The following is an 18,441-nucleotide window of genomic DNA, read 5'->3' as shown; positions in this document are numbered from 1 at the left end:
GTTTCCTTAAGGGCTGGTCGATGCTTTGGGTCCCTGGCTTAAAAAGGGTATATATATATATATATATATATATATATATATATATATATATATATATATATATATATATATATATATATATATATTCTTCTGTCTCCCATTTTAGAAAGTTAAAAATACAAGGAGGGGAGGATTTCTGGCTCCCCGCTCCCGTCCCCTCTAGTCGCCTTCTACGACACACGAGGAATGCGTGGGAAGTATTCTTTCACCCCTATCACCATGCAAGAGTTTTGGAAAGAGGGGCAAGTATGAAGTCTGTTGTGGATGAGAGAGCTTGGGAAGTGAGTCAGTTGTTGTTCGCTGATGATACAGCGCTGGTGGCTGATTCATGTGAGAAACTGCAGAAGCTGGTGACTGAGTTTGGTAAAGTGTGTGAAAGAAGAAAGTTAAGAGTAAATGTGAATAAGAGCAAGGTTATTAGGTACAGTAGGGTTGAGGGTCAAGTCAATTGCGAGGTAAGTTTGAATGGAGAAAAACTGGAGGAAGTAAAGTGTTTTAGATATCTGGGAGTGGATCTGGCAGCGAATGGAACCATGGAAGCGGAAGTGAATCATAGGGTGGGGGAGGGGGCGAAAATCCTGGGAGCCTTGAAGAATGTGTGGAAGTCGAGAACATTATCTCGGAAAACAAAAATGGGTATGTTTGAAGGAATAGTGGTTCCAACAATGTTGTATGGTTGCGAGGCGTGGGCTATGGATAGAGTTGTGCGCAGGAGGATGGATGTGCTGGAAATGAGATGTTTGAGGACAATGTGTGGTGTGAGGTGGTTTGATCGAGTAAGTAATGTAAGGGTAAGAGAGATGTGTGGAAATAAAAAGAGCGTGGTTGAGAGAGCAGAAGAGGGTGTTTTGAAATGGTTTGGGCACATGGAGAGAATGAGTGAGGAAAGATTGACCAAGAGGATATATGTGTCGGAGGTGGAGGGAACGAGGAGAAGTGGGAGACCAGATTGGAGGTGGAAAGATGGAGTGAAAAAGATTTTGTGTGATCGGGGCCTGAACATGCAGGAGGGTGAAAGGAGGGCAAGGAATAGAGTGAATTGGATCGATGTGGTATACCGGGGTTGACGTGCTGTCAGTGGATTGAATCAGGGGTAAATTGAATCTGGGGTAAACCATGGAAAGTTGTGTGGGGCCTGGATATGGAAAGGGAGCTGTGGTTTTGGGCATTATTGCGTGGCAGCTAGAGACTGAGTGTGAACGAATGGGGCCTTTGTTGTCTTTTCCTAGTGCTTCCTCGCACACATGAGGGGGGAGGGGGAAGGTATTCCATGTGGGGCGAGGTGGCGATGGGAGTGAATGGGGGCAGACAGTGTGAATTGTGTGCATGGGTATATATGTATGTGTCTGTGTATGTATATATATGTGTACATTGAGATGTATAGGTACGCATATTTGCGTGTGTGGAAGTGTGTGTGTATACATTGTGTATGGGGGTGGGTTGGGCCATTACTTTCGTCTGTTTCCTTGCGCTACCTCGCAAACGCGGGAGACAGCGACAAAGCAAAAAAAAAAAAAAAAAATATATATATTCATTTATATATATATATATATATATATATATATATATATATATATATATATATATATATATATATATATATATTATCCCTGGGGATAGGGGAGAAAGAATACTTCCCACGCATTCCCTGCGTGTCGTAGAAGGCGACTAAAAGGGGAGGGAGCGGGGGGCTGGAAATCCTCCCCTCTCGTTTTTTTTTTTTTTTTTTTATTATTTTTTCCAAAAGAAGGAACAGAGAACGAGGCCAGGTGAGGATATTCTCTCAGAGGCCCAGTCCTCTGTTCTTAACGCTACCTTGCTAACGCGGGAAATGGCGAATAGTATGAAAGAAAGAATGAAATATATATATATATATATATATATATATATATATATATATATATATATATATATATATATATATATATATTCCTATGAGTCCACAGGGAAAATGAAACACGTTAAGTTTCCAAGTGCACTTTCGTGTAATAATCACATCATCAGGGGAGATACAAGAAAGCAATATAAGTTAAGTGATATACAATGAAGAGACTTAGCTAGGAAGCCATTTGGTAAACTAGTGATTTCCATGACAGATAACGAGCGTATCATAAACTTTTTATGTGTACAAGAAGGTGAATTGTTTACAAATTTTATCAACAATAAAGTTATCCAATTTGTATAGACCTTCACTAATACTAAGGTTATAATTCTTTGTGTATTTGAAAATAGAAGATCTAATATTTCTCGTGGTACTGGAGTTAAAGAGTTAATAAATGAGGTGACATTACTCCAGTCAATACAATGATCATAGTTTTTAACGTGATTAAACAGGGCATTTGATTCTTCTCCTGTTCTTATACTTTATGTTGCTTAAGGCTAACAGAAAGATCTCTACCAATCTGCCTAACATAAAACTTATCTAATTCTACATGGCACTTTATAGATGCATCCAGGAGAATTTTCTGGTAAGTTCCTGATTAAGATATTCTTCATAGTATTATTGTTACTGAAGGCACCATTTACTTTTAAGGATTTAAGCAACATGGGAAGTAAAGTGACATTGTTACCAAAAGAAAGAGCTAAAAGATTCTTTTTGTCAATGGGAGGTTTAGGTTCAACTCTATGAAATGATTTCTTTCCTGACTTAAGGGATTTATCAATGAAAGATCTAGGGCACCTTAATTTAGATCCAATAAAATATATCTTCTCAAACTCATCATCAGTAAACTCTGAACTACAAATACGTAATGCCCTAAGGAACATAGGTTGAAATGATAATTTATTCATCTCCAAAGGGTATTACGTATTTGTAGTCCAGAGTTTATTGTTGATGAGTTTGAGAAGATATATTCTATTAGATCTATATATATATATATATATATATATATATATATATATATATATATATATATATATATCTTTTTAAACCAGGTATTCCCAATCACCAGTCCTTTTTCAGCACAGAAATCTACAAGCTCTTTACCATTTCCATTTACAATACTGAACACCCCATGTACACCAATTATACCCTCAACTGCCACATTACTCACCTTTGCGCATTCAAATCACCCATCACTATAACCCGGTCTCGTGCATCAAAGCTACTAACACACTCACTCGACTGCTCCCCAAACACTTGCCTCTCATGATCTTTCTTGTGCTCAGGTGCATAGGCGCCAATAATCGCCCATCTCTCTCCATCCACTTTCAGTTTTACCCATTTCAATCTAGAGTTTACTTTCTTGCACTCTATCACATACACCTACAACTCCTGCTTTAGGAGTAGTACTACTCCTTCCATTGCTCTTGTCCTGTCACCAATCCTTTATTCTTGTCCTCTCACCAACCCCTGACTTTGCCCACAAGACATTCCCAAAAAGCGAAAAGTGAAACATTGTCCGACTTATGGAGTCAACCTGGAGCGTTTTGGCTCGGATGATTAGCCACAGAATTTCATACCCAAAATACTGGTCTACACGATTGAGTCGTGGAGGTAACCTGAGCACTGGTCTCACAAAGACAGATTTCAAGTTTTATTCAGAAAGATGTTTACAGACGTAACGTATGCTTGTGAGTCTCAGATGTGACGCAAACATTTGACTGAAAGCTGTTGTCCTGGAGCTTAATGAACCACAACAGTAGCCTTACTCACAAAAGCAGTTTGATTTACAACTATAGCTTAACTCACAGAAGTAGCCCGACTCACAGAAGTAACCTCACTCACAGAAGTAGCCTGACTCGCGGAAGTAACGTGACTTACAGAAGTAACCTCACTCACAGAAGTAGCCTGACTCGTAGAAGTAACCTGACTCGTAGAAGTAGCCTGGCTCGTAGAAGTAACCTAACTCACAGAGGTAGCCTGGCTCACAGAAGTAGCCTGACTCACAGAAGTAGCCCGACTCACAGAAGTAGCCTGGCTCGTAGAAGTGACCTCACTCACAGAAGTAGCCTGACTCACAGAAGTAGCCCGACTCACAGAAGTAGCCCGACTCACAGAAGTAGCCCGACTCACAGAAGTAGCCCGACTCACAGAAGTAGCCCGACTCACAGAAGTAGCCTGACTCACAGAAGTAGCCTGACTCACAGAAGTAGCCCGACTCACATAAGTAGCCCGACTCACAGAAGTAGCCTGACTCACAGAAGTAGCCTGACTCACAGAAGTAGCCCGACTCACAGAAGTAGCCCGAGAGCTTGACGCAGTGGGTAGCTGGGAAGAGGCCGTTACGGTCTTTCCAGCCGGCGAGGCAGGGCGAGGCCAGGACTCCGCTGGAGTAGTTGTGGTGGAAGGGGTCGCCACACTGGGGGTTCGAACCGTTGACCGAACCACACCTGAAGCAGTCCAGCCCGGCCGTGGTCGCTGGAATACAGCCAAGGGTTGTTTAAGACATCTCATTGTTGTGTGCTTACGACACAGCATGACTGACCGTTGGTATTTTGTGTGATTATGACATAGCATGACAGTTTTTAATGTTGTGTGATGACGACATAGCATGACAGTCAAGTGGCAAGTTATGTGATCATGCCACGACTGTCTAGTGGCATGTTGTGTGCTTATGACACAGCATGACAATTAAGTGGTGGCAGTTAAGGGTACTGGAACAGTCGGTGTCAAAGATTACCATCAACCGTTCACCCACTCGTTAAGCTGCCAACACTACAGAGGTTTACAGAGGTTGTGGTCTCGTAAGTTGCTAACACTACAGAGGTTGTGGTCTCGTAAGTTGCTAACACTACAAGGGTTATGGTCTCGTAAGTTGCCATCACTACAAGAGTTGTAGTTTCAAAAGCTGCCAACACTACAGAAGTTGTGGTCTTGTAAGCTGCTAATACTACAGGGGTTGTGATCTCGAAAGGTGCCAACACTCCAGAGGTTGTGGTCTCGTAAGCTACCAACGCTACAGGAATTGTGGTCTCGTAAGCTGCCAACACTACAGAGGTTGTAGTCTCGTAAGCTGCCAGTACTGCTGAGTTTATAGTCTCTTAAGTTGCCAACACAGCAGAGGCTGTGATCTCGTGGTCTCGTAAGCTATCAACACTAAAGAGGTTGATCTTGTAGTCTCGTAAGCTACCTGCACCACAGAGATTGTAGTCTCGTAAACTGTCAGAACTACAGGGATTTTGGTCTCGTAAGCTGCCAGCATTACATAGATTGTGGTTTCGTAAGCTGTCAATACTAAAGGGGTTGAGGTCTCATACGCTGCCAACACTACAGAGGTTGTGGTCTCGTAAGATGCCAACACTACAGGGTGGTTGTGTCGTGACCTGTCAACACTTCAGAGGGTAATATTTCGAGTCTTGTTTATATTTCACCTTACTTAAAAGTGATGTCACATCATAATGATGGACATCGGCACATCATCAAACCTATCCTTCAAGCCTTTTAATCTCATAGTATGAGACACACACACGTAAATTAATCATGTATTAGGTATTGTAAGGAAGGACTTTAAATGTCCTACATGAAGATTTATAAAGAAATTTGTGTATACACATTTACGGTAATAACACATTCATTTATCACTTTACTTACATTATTTCTATAAACATTGAGACTTACGCCAGATAAGTGCCATGACGAACAGAAGGACTGTGTGGCGTTTACACTGTGCGGACGAATGCATGTCTTTTGTTCCTTGTAGACAAGCAAGGACTCACGAGGTTCGCCCCAGCACTTGAAGTCTGTGACGTGTAGACTCACAGCTGTCTGTACACTGCTGGAGGGTAAGGAAGGAATCGTTATTCATAAAGATGAGGACTGATACAGGATGTGAATGTGCGTGTTTTGTGTGTGTGTGTGTGTGTGTGTGGGGGGGGGGGGGGAGGATGTGTGTATGTGTACGTGTAGGTGTGTGTTATGAACTAAACAAGTGAATCAAGAACGGGTTATTGAATGTACTGTATATATAGGGGAGTATGCACGCTTCTGTGATGCAGCGGTTTGTGTTGGTGACAATGACGCATTAACGGGCTACCCGCGGTCGAGAGGGTATTGCTTCTAAACATTGTTTCGGCAGTCGGTCTCCAGTCAACCCAGCTGTTCAAGTTTCCTTAAGGGCTGGTCGATGCTTTGGGTCCCTGGCTTAAAAAGGGTATATATATATATATATATATATATATATATATATATATATATATATATATATATATATATATATATATATATATTCTTCTGTCTCCCATTTTAGAAAGTTAAAAATACAAGGAGGGGAGGATTTCTGGCTCCCCGCTCCCGTCCCCTCTAGTCGCCTTCTACGACACACGAGGAATGCGTGGGAAGTATTCTTTCACCCCTATCACCATGCAAGAGTTTTGGAAAGAGGGGCAAGTATGAAGTCTGTTGTGGATGAGAGAGCTTGGGAAGTGAGTCAGTTGTTGTTCGCTGATGATACAGCGCTGGTGGCTGATTCATGTGAGAAACTGCAGAAGCTGGTGACTGAGTTTGGTAAAGTGTGTGAAAGAAGAAAGTTAAGAGTAAATGTGAATAAGAGCAAGGTTATTAGGTACAGTAGGGTTGAGGGTCAAGTCAATTGCGAGGTAAGTTTGAATGGAGAAAAACTGGAGGAAGTAAAGTGTTTTAGATATCTGGGAGTGGATCTGGCAGCAGATGGAACCATGGAAGCGGAAGTGAATCATAGGGTGGGGGAGGGGGCGAAAATCCTGGGAGCCTTGAAGAATGTGTGGAAGTCGAGAACATTATCTCGGAAAACAAAAATGGGTATGTTTGAAGGAATAGTGGTTCCAACAATGTTGTATGGTTGCGAGGCGTGGGCTATGGATAGAGTTGTGCGCAGGAGGATGGATGTGCTGGAAATGAGATGTTTGAGGACAATGTGTGGTGTGAGGTGGTTTGATCGAGTAAGTAATGTAAGGGTAAGAGAGATGTGTGGAAATAAAAAGAGCGTGGTTGAGAGAGCAGAAGAGGGTGTTTTGAAATGGTTTGGGCACATGGAGAGAATGAGTGAGGAAAGATTGACCAAGAGGATATATGTGTCGGAGGTGGAGGGAACGAGGAGAAGTGGGAGACCAGATTGGAGGTGGAAAGATGGAGTGAAAAAGATTTTGTGTGATCGGGGCCTGAACATGCAGGAGGGTGAAAGGAGGGCAAGGAATAGAGTGAATTGGATCGATGTGGTATACCGGGGTTGACGTGCTGTCAGTGGATTGAATCAGGGGTAAATTGAATCTGGGGTAAACCATGGAAAGTTGTGTGGGGCCTGGATATGGAAAGGGAGCTGTGGTTTTGGGCATTATTGCGTGGCAGCTAGAGACTGAGTGTGAACGAATGGGGCCTTTGTTGTCTTTTCCTAGTGCTTCCTCGCACACATGAGGGGGAAGGGGGAAGGTATTCCATGTGGGGCGAGGTGGCGATGGGAGTGAATGGGGGCAGACAGTGTGAATTGTGTGCATGGGTATATATGTATGTGTCTGTGTATGTATATATATGTGTACATTGAGATGTATAGGTACGCATATTTGCGTGTGTGGAAGTGTGTGTGTATACATTGTGTATAGGGGTGGGTTGGGCCATTACTTTCGTCTGTTTCCTTGCGCTACCTCGCAAACGCGGGAGACAGCGACAAAGCAAAAAAAAAAAAAAAAAATATATATATTCATTTATATATATATATATATATATATATATATATATATATATATATATATATATATATATATATATATATATTATCCCTGGGGATAGGGGAGAAAGAATACTTCCCACGTATTCCCTGCGTGTCGTAGAAGGCGACTAAAAGGGGAGGGAGCGGGGGGCTGGAAATCCTCCCCTCTCGTTTTTTTTTTTTTTTATTATTTTTTCCAAAAGAAGGAACAGAGAACGAGGCCAGGTGAGGATATTCTCTCAGAGGCCCAGTCCTCTGTTCTTAACGCTACCTTGCTAACGCGGGAAATGGCGAATAGTTTGAAAGAAAGAATGAAAGAATATATATATATATATATATATATATATATATATATATATATATATATATATATATATATATATATTCCTATGAGTCCACAGGGAAAATGAAACACGTTAAGTTTCCAAGTGCACTTTCGTGTAATAATCACATCATCAGGGGAGATACAAGAAAGCAATATAAGTTAAGTGATATACAATGAAGAGACTTAGCTAGGAAGCCATTTGGTAAACTAGTGATTTCCATGACAGATAACGAGCGTATCATAAACTTTTTATGTGGACAAGAAGGTGAATTGTTTACAAATTTTATCAACAATAAAGTTAACCAATTTGTATAGACCTTCACTAATACTAAGGTTATAATTCTTTGTGTATTTGAAAATAGAAGATCTAATATTTCTCGTGGTACTGGAGTTAAGAGTTAATAAATGAGGTGACATTACTCCAGTCAATACAATGATCATAGTTTTTAACGTGATTAAACAAGGCATTTGATTCTTCTCCTGTTCTTATACTTTATGTTGCTTAAGGCTAACAGAAAGATCTCTACCAATCTGCCTAACATAAAACTTATCTAATTCTACATGGCACTTTATAGATGCATCCAGGAGAATTTTCTGGTAAGTTCCTGATTAAGATATTCTTCATAGTATTATTGTTACTGAAGGCACCATTTACTTTTAAGGATTTAAGCAACATGGGAAGTAAAGTGACATTGTTACCAAAAGAAAGAGCTAAAAGATTCTTTTTGTCAATGGGAGGTTTAGGTTCAACTCTATGAAATGATTTCTTTCCTGACTTAAGGGATTTATCAATGAAAGATCTAGGGCACCTTAATTTAGATCCAATAAAATATATCTTCTCAAACTCATCATCAGTAAACTCTGAACTACAAATACGTAATGCCCTAAGGAACATAGGTTGAAATGATAATTTATTCATCTCCAAAGGGTATTACGTATTTGTAGTCCAGAGTTTATTGTTGATGAGTTTGAGAAGATATATTCTATTAGATCTAAGGTAAAGTACCCTAGATCTTTCATTGATAAATCCCTTAAGTTAGCAAAGAAATCATTTTATAGTGTTGAACCTAAACCTCCCATTGACACCAAGAATCTTTTAGCGTTTCCTTTTAATGATAATGTTACTTTACTTCCCATGTTGCTTAAATCCTTTAATGTTAATGTTGCCTTCAGTAACAATGATACTATGAAGAATATCTTAATCAGAAACTCACCAGAAATGTCTCCTGGATGCATCTATAAAGTGCCATGTAGAAATTGATAAGTTTTATATTGAGTGGACTGGTGAGGATCATTCTGTTAGACTTAAGCAACATGAATATAGTATAAGAACAGGACAAGAATCAAATGCCTTGTTTAATCACGTTAAAAACTATGATCATTGTATTAACTGGAGTAATGCCATCTCAGTTATGAACTCTAACTCCAGTACCACGAGAAATATCACTGAATCTTCTATCATCAAATACACAAAGAATTATAACCTTAATATTAGTGAAGGTCCATACAAATTGGATAACTTCATTGACAAGCTTTGTAAGCAGTTCACCTTCTTGTCCACATAAAAAGTTTGATACGCTCGTTGTCTGTCATGGACAATCACTTGTTTACCAAATGGCGTCCTAGCTACATCTCTTTGTTGTATATCAACTGACTGCTATATTTCTTTCTTGTGTCTCCCTGATGTGATTATTACACGAAAGTGTACTTGGGAACTTATCGTGTTTCATTTTCCCCGTGGACTCATAAGAATATACTTGATCACGCGCAAAATTGTGATCCTTTCAATATATATATATATATATATATATATATATATATATATATATATATATATATATATATATATATATATATCTTTCATACTATTCGCCATTTCTCGTGTTAGCGAGGTGGCGTTAAGAACAGAGGACTGGAACTTTCAGGGAATATCCTCACCTGGCCCCCTTCTCTGTTCCTTCTTTTAGAAAATTAAAGAAAAAAACGAGATGGAAGGATTTCCAGCCCCCTGCTCCCTCCCCTTTTAGTCGCCTTCTACGACACGCAGGAAGTACGTGGGAAGTATTCTTTCTTCCTTATCCCCAGGAATAGAATATATATATATATATATATATATATATATATATATATATATATATATATATATATATATATATATATATATATATGACGTTGATTAGATGACTTTGAATCAAGCATTCATTTGTCTGTGTTGTCTTCGCTAACATAGCAAATAGATGTATGCACCTGTGTGAGTGTGTGTACCTCTGTGCGTATGTGTACATGTGTTTGTTGAGAGGAATATTCCTGGTTATCGTGGGAGAGCAGAGACTCCATAGTCGACCTGAAACACACACACACATAGTTTTAACTCTGGGTCTTTTTAGCCTTCGGGGAAGTCCCTGGGTCGCTCTGTTTGTTCACTACTGACCCGCTGTAAAGCTAAAGGAATGACCAGACTGCTCGTCCAACGGCGTTCGTGACCAGTGACGCGGTAAAGAAGAGAATTAAAAGCGTCGTGTTTTGAACACCCTCACCCGCTTCTGGCCGAGTCATTGGCACACCTGGATGTTCCACTGTACAGGTGCTGGCAGGTCGCCCAGCTCAGGTATCTTACAATAACTTGTTTGTGAAGGAATCAAGTTATATGAAAGTCTTTTATGTTGTTAGGTTGCTACTCAGCACTGATAAGTGATAGTAAGAGATAAAGGAAAAAAAAGAATTAAATCGAGAATTACATTATAGCAATGGAAGGGGTAATAAATGGCAATTATGTAATACTGTCATTAACAGGCCAATAATGTCTCTGGTTAACATTAGAGAGATGGTACTAAACCCCCTCATCTTGGTCGACCTTCTTCACTTCTCTTGTAAAAGGTCAGATGATCGCAAGATCGATGTACAATATGTGGTTCACTACCGACCTGTTCGGAACGTGTGTCACAAACGTCTCGACTCAGTGAGGCTTCAGAACCCTTTCATGTCAAAGTCACCACCACTGCATTTTTCTCGGGTGCAAAACTTATAAATGTAAAACAGGCGAATATTACGAAACTTTGACAATATTCCGAGCAGTCTAAAAGCAACAAAGCGATTGGTTTTTTCTAACCCGTGGCTTGTATAAGTATGTTCTCGAGGCACGGTGAAGCAAGCCACCTGACACACACAGAAACACACACACAGACACACACCACCTCCACCAGGGGCAGCACAGGACTGGTGGTGGCTGGAGCCTGCCGAAAGGGAGCAGGGGGCACACTGTGGGTCCTCCTTCCTCAGGATGTTGGAGAGGAAAGGCTGATGGTGGACGAGTCACGCACACACACACACACACGCACACACACACACACACACACACACACACACACACACACACACACACACACAGGGTCCCCTTCGATTGTCCTATGACGTAAACCTTTATATATTATCGGTCTAGCAGGAGACTGTATGAGTTGACGTTTACCCTGACGGTCGTTGTCAAAGAGGTTTTGCCATTATGAGTCCACAAGTCGCTAGTTTTTTACCTGTCACTGTCTCCCTCCCTTCTCCCCTTCCCTTCACCCCGCCGATCTCCCCGTTCCCCCTTCCCTTCACCCCGCCGATCTCCCCGTTCCCCCTTCCCTTCACTCCGCCGATCTCCCCGTTCCCCCTTCCCAATCTCTCCCTACCCCAGCCGACCCCACTCAGTCACCCCTTCCCCCCATCCCATGACCTGTTAGAGAGGAAGGGCCGTTAATGACTTGTGTCACGTAAACACCCCATTCCCGGCGAAAGTGAGTGGCCATCTGGCTCCCATCTGACGAACCACCTGCCCGAGACCTCTAGTGTTGCTGTGGGCTCACCTCCCAGCTTTAGCAAATACAGTAGAAGCAACACACTCGTTATGATTTAAGCATGAAATACGTGGATGTGTTGTACATAGAGAACACGTGGCAATACCGAAGCAATAATGTACCAGAGGAATTTAAAGACCAATTTCTTGAACTCGTCTTACGATGAATACTAATACCAAAACTTATTTATTCTATATATATATATATATATATATATATATATATATATATATATAATGTATATATTCATATCTCCAAATTTAAGGTATATCCTTTGAAATTGAATACATTAAGATCACAGGTTGCTAAGTTTTTACGGAACTTCAGGAAGGGGAGGTCAACAGAGATGATCACACAACCACAGATCAACAGAGATGATCACACAACCACGTGAGACATTAATGTAACGTACACTCCCTTGCTGAATAGCCATGTTGAGGCCCTGTTCTAGAAGGCTGGCTGCTCTCTCGTTCTTATCTGGTTCGTTTACCGAAGGTCACTGAGACAGCGCAAAATATTCTCTTCTCGAAGTTCCAGTGTTTGTGGACCAGTTGCATTAGAGGGTTACTGTGGTTCCATTGCCTTATGATTTGCTTATTGTATCGCCTATTGTTCTCTGAAGCTTACAGCACCACCGTGCATTTCATATGTCCTCACTCAAATAAATATCTGCCAAGGTGGAAACTCATGTTTAGTCACACGCCAGCTATTTGCCCGTCTTTCAGGCACATAACATTAAACTGTCAGGCTGACTGCCACCTCCAGAAGGCCTGGGGAGCTGGGTTCTCGCTCCACAGGATATTTGCCAGAAGCGAGACTTCTTTGAAATGATTCCCTTGTCCTCACTGTGCTTAGTGTGCCGCCCGACCAGACCTCTTGCAACTGGATGCATGGCAGCCGCACTGGACACCCATTTCTCTGTCGTAGATATACTGGTATTCAGAGTATGCCGTGCGGCGCCTAGGCGAAGGGTTATATCAATACAGAGACTTTGTGGGTCGAGACGTGTGCTAAGGGAAAGAGTCTGGGATGACAAGATCAGGAGTACCCCATGTGATGCCTCTCCCTGACACGAGACTTTGTTCAATCATGCATTTCACGAACGATGGATTTATCCCACCTGCTTTGCCCGTGGATCTACGGGAAGCGGTTTTAACTACATCATCCGGGGTTAATCCAACCGTAACAACACCACGAACGAAAAGTCACCTTCGACGAGTCTGTATCGTCATCAGCAGACGGAAAAGAGCGTAGTTTCGCCCCAGAGGAGTCGATCTTACACAGCTTCCACACAGCGTATATACGAATATAGTGGAAATGAATGCGGACTTCCATACAACATACAAACCTCCAACAGCCAGTCACGAACCCGGTACCCCTGCGTGACGAGCGGGAGCGCTACCGCTAGGCTATGATCGCCCTTGATGGGGAAATAGCTATTCAAACACTATGTACTCGAATACCCTTCGTCTCACGTTTGTGAGCAACGGGGTCTAGACCAGTCAATTCCCAACAGGCTCACACAGCCAGACCATAGACTAGCGGTAGCGATCCTTCCTGCCTCGCAGAGGTCCAGGGTTCGAGCCTGGCTGATGGACGTTTGTATGTTGTATGGAAGTGCGCGTTCATACATTCGTATTCGTACACCTCCGTGTTGTGCTGTTTAGTTCTGTAAAATGCTATCTGCTGGCTGTATGAGCCCGATGGGATTTGACCGGTCTAGACCCCGTTGCTCACCAACGTGAGACGAAGGGTATTCGATTACTTAGTATTTGAGTAGTCATTTCCCTATTAGAAGCGATAATAGCCTAGCGGTAGGAATCCCGCCTGCCACGCAGGGATCCCGGGTTCGAGCCTGGCTGTTATATATATATATATATATATATATATATATATATATATATATATATATTTTTTTTTTTTTTTTTTTGCTTTGTCGCTGTCTCCCGCGTTTGCGAGGTAGCGCAAGGAAACAGACGAAAGAAATGGCCCAACCCACCCCCATACACATGTATATACATACACGTCCACACACGCAAATATATATACCTACATAGCTTTCCATGGTTTACCCCAGACGCTTCACATGCCCTGATTCAATCCACTGACAGCACGTCAACCCCGGTATACCACATCGATCCAATTCACTCTATTCCTTGCCCTCCTTTCACCCTCCTGCATATATATATATATATATATATATATATATATATATATATATATATATATATTTTTCTTTTTTTTTTTTTTGCTTTGTCGCTGTCTCCTGCGTTTGCGAGGTAGCGCAAGGAAACAGACGAAAGAAATGGCCCAACCCACCCCCATACACATGTATATACATACGTCCACACACGCAAATATACATAACTACTCAGCTTTCCATGGTTTACCCAGACGCTTCACATGCCCTGATTCAATCCATTGACAGCACGTCATCCCCGTTATACCACATCGATCCAATTCACTCTATTCCTTGCCCTCCTTTCACCCTCCTGCATGTTCAGGCCCCGATCACACAAAATCTTTTTCAATCCATCTTTCCACCTCCAATCTGGTCTCCCACTTCTCCTCGTTCCCTCCACCTCCGACACATATATCTTCTTGGTCAATCTTTCCTCACTCATTCTCTCCATGTGCCCAAACCATTTCAAAACACCCTCTTCTGCTCTCTCAACCACGCTCTTTTTATTTCCACACATCTCTCTTACCCTTACGTTACGTGCTCGATCAAACCACCTTACACCACACATTGTCCTCAAGCATCTCATTTCCAGCACATCCATCCTCCTGCGCACAACTCTATCCATAGCCCACGCCTCGCAACCATACAACAGTGTTGGAACCACTATTCCTTCAAACATACCCATTTTTGCTTTCCGAGATAATGTTCTGGACTTCCACACATTCTTCAGGGCTCCCAGGATTTTCGCCCCCTCCCCCACCCTATGATCCACTTCCGCTTCCATGGTTCCATCCGCTGCCAGATCCACTCCCAGATATCTAAAACACTTTACTTCCTCCAGTTTTTCTCCATTCAAACTTACCTCCCAATTGACTTGACCCTCAACCCTACTGTACCTAATTACCTTGCTCTTATTCACATTTACTCTTAACTTTCTTCTGTCACACACTTTACCAAACTCAGTCACCAGCTTCTGCAGTTTCTCACATGAATCAGCCACCAGCGCTGTATCATCAGCGAACAACAACTGACTCACTTCCCAAGATCTCTCATCCCCAACAGACTTCATACTTGCCCCTCTTTCCGAAACGCTTGCATTCACCTCCCTAACAACCCCATCCATAAACAAATTAAACAACCATGGAGACATCACACACCCCTGCCGCAAACCTACATTCACTGAGAACCAATCACTTTCCTCTCTTCCTACACGTACACATGCCTTACATCCTCGATTAAAACTTTTCACTGCTTCTAACAACTTGCCTCCCACACCATATATTCTTAATACCTTCCACAGAGCATCTCTATCAACTCTGTCATATGCCTTCACCAGATCCATAAATGCTACATACAAATCCATTTGCTTTTCTAAGTATTTCTCACATACATTCTTCAAAGCAAACACCTGATCCACACATCCTCTACCACTTCTGAAACCACACTGCTCTTCCCCAATCTGATGCTCTGTACATGCCTTCATCCTCTCAATCAATACCCTCCCATATAATTTACCAGGAATACTCAACAAACTTATACCTCTGAAATTTGAGCACTCACTCTTATCCCCTTTGCCTTTGTACAATGGCATTATGCACGCATTCCGCCAATCCTCAGACACCTCACCATGAGTCATACATGCATCAAATAACCTTACCAACCAGTCAGTAATACAGTCACCCCCTTTTTTAATAAATTCCACTGCAATACCATCCAAACCTGCTGTCTTGCCGGCTTTCATCTTCCGCAAAGCTTTTACTACCTCTTCTCTGTTTACCAAATCATTTTCCCTAACCCTCTCACTTTGCACACCACCTCGACCAAAACACCCTATATTTGCCACTCTATCATCAAACACATTCAACAAATCTTCAAAATACTCACTCCATCTCCTTCTCACATCACCACTACTTGTTATCACCTGCCCATTTGCGCCCTTCACTGAAGTTCCCATTTGCTCCCTTGTCTTACGCACTTTATTTACCTCCTTCCAGAACATCTTTTTATTCTCCCTAAAATTTAATGATACTCTCTCACCCCAACTCTCATTTGCCCTCTTTTTCACCTCTTGCACCTTTCTCTTGACCTCCTGTCTCTTTCTTTTATACATCTCCCACTCAATTGCATTTTTTCCCTGCAAAAATCGTCCAAATGCCTCTCTCTTCTCTTTCACTAATACTCTTACTTCTTCATCCCACCACTCACTACCCTTTCTAATATATATATATATATATATATATATATATATATATATATATATATATATATATATATATATATATATCGTGCCTGATCGTTGTTTCTCGCATAGACGAGGTAGCGCCAGGAAACAGATGATGAAAGACCCATCTACTCTCACGGACATATGCATAAGTGTACGCATATACACGTAAACATACTGAAGTCAGTAAGGATGGGTAATCCGTCTCTTCCTTATACATATTGTCTCCCAAAAACTCAAAGACGGTTATCCCTTCAGACCGATTATCTCCTCTGTTAGTTCCTCTGGTTAAGTATCATCTAAATGGTTAGCAAAACACTTTAGCAATGTTCAAGGAAAAATATCTCCATCGCATGTTATTGATAGCTTAGATTTTGTAAGCAAAGTTACGAACACTGATCTGCCCGACCATAAACTCATTAGTTTTGATATGAAATTCCTATTCACTTAAGTCCCTATTGATGAAACCATTATATACCTAAGGAGGAAATTACTTGATGTCAGTCTTGCCTTATCCCTGCCCATAAAAACTTTCATTGACTGAGTAGAACTTTGTGTTTCCACAGAAATTTAGTCTTGCCTTGAGAAATCCACTCAGCCCTATTCTCAGTGACTTATTCATGGAATACTTTGAGACTGAAATTCTAACTTTAATCAATAATCATCTAAAAGTCTAGTTTAGATACGTTGATGATGTGTAGTCCTTATGGCCATATTCCAAAGATTGTGATGTTTTCTTTAATTAATCGAAAAACATCCATCCCACCATCAAATTCATTACTGAATTGGAAAAAGAACTCAAACTGCCGTTTCTTGATGTATTCATAACTAGGGAATCTGATCATTTGTCCTTTAAGATCTACAGGAAGTCTACCAACATGATTCTTCTGTAAAGATGTCTTTAGTTATGTCTATGTTTTTAAGGGCATTACGGATATGTGATCCCGTAAGCCCGGTAGACGAATATAATCATATAAGACGTATCTTTAGGCAGATATGTTATATTCAGTAGCTTACCGGAAAGCTAGGAAAACGTTTTACACATCTAACAACAAAAGTATGACAAATTATGATATATCTAGATGTTTAGTGTTGCCCTATTCTCCTGACTTAACTGATGTAAGACAGGTACTAAAAAACAGTGCTTCTAATGTTGCCTTCCAATACAATAACACTATCAGCAAGAAAAAATTAAGCCAACTCATCCAGCAATTGACACCATCACTCAGTACGCAGGAATGACCACAAAAATGCGATCGCTTAACACTATCATGAAAACGATCACTTTGTAGACCTTAGAAATCAAGTATCTTATACCTTTATGCTGATTTGCTACTCGTAACATTACTGATCCTATCTCAGTTGCTCATACTTAGAACTATGATTTGTCCCCAGGCCACTTTAAAGCCCCTCCTATTATCAACCAAATCATTATGAAATAATTATAAAGAATCGAAAACATAAAAAGATTTTGGTCCAAGACATATCTAGCTACCCAGGCCAATACCCGCCACGCAACCTCCCTTAACCACATGCACTAGGCAAAAATAGGTATGTTTGAAGGAATGGTGGTTCCAACAGTGTTATATGGTTGCGAGGCGTGGGCTATAGATAGAGTTGTGCGGAGGAGGGTGGATGTGCTGGAAATGAGACGTTTGACGACAATATGTGGTGTGAAGAGGTTTGATTGAGTAAGTAATGAAAGGGTAAGAGAGATGTGTGGTAATAAGAAGTGTGTGGTTGAGAGAGCAGAAGATGGTGTTTTGAAATCGTTTGGTCACGTGGAGAGAATAAGTGAGGAAAGATTGATAAAGAAGATATATGCGTCAGAGGTGGAGGGAACGAGGAGAAGTGGGAGACCAAATTGGAGGTGGAAAGATAGAGTGAAAAAGATTTTGAGTGATCGGGGCCTGATCATGCAGGAGGGTGAAAGGCGTGCAAGGAATAGAGTGAATTGGAACGATGTGGTATACCGAGGTCGACATGCTGTCAATGGATTGAACCAGGGCATGTGAAGCGTCTGGGGTAAACCATGGAAAGTTTTGTGGGGCTTGGATGTGGAAAGGGAGCTGTGGTTTCGGTGCATTATACATGACAGCTAGAGACTGAGTGTGAACGAATGTAGCCTCTGTTGTGTTTTCCTAGCGCTACCTCGCGCACAAGCGGGGGGAGGGGGATGAATAAGGGCAGACAAGATGAACTATGTATATGTGTAT

General features: G+C 41.5%; 1 protein-coding gene across 1 annotated transcript in view; it reads left to right on the top strand.

The window, feature by feature from the left end:
• Window positions 1-18,441, top strand: part of LOC139751625 (uncharacterized) — a 454,545-nt gene that overhangs the window by 93,301 nt on the left and 342,803 nt on the right. The gene's annotated exons all lie outside the window — the stretch shown is intronic.

Source organism: Panulirus ornatus, chromosome 11 (assembly GCF_036320965.1).
Source record: "Panulirus ornatus isolate Po-2019 chromosome 11, ASM3632096v1, whole genome shotgun sequence".
Classification (NCBI taxonomy): domain Eukaryota; kingdom Metazoa; phylum Arthropoda; class Malacostraca; order Decapoda; family Palinuridae; genus Panulirus; species Panulirus ornatus.
The sequence above is the reverse complement of the archived record's forward strand: the minus strand, read 5'-3'. Positions and strand labels throughout refer to the sequence as shown.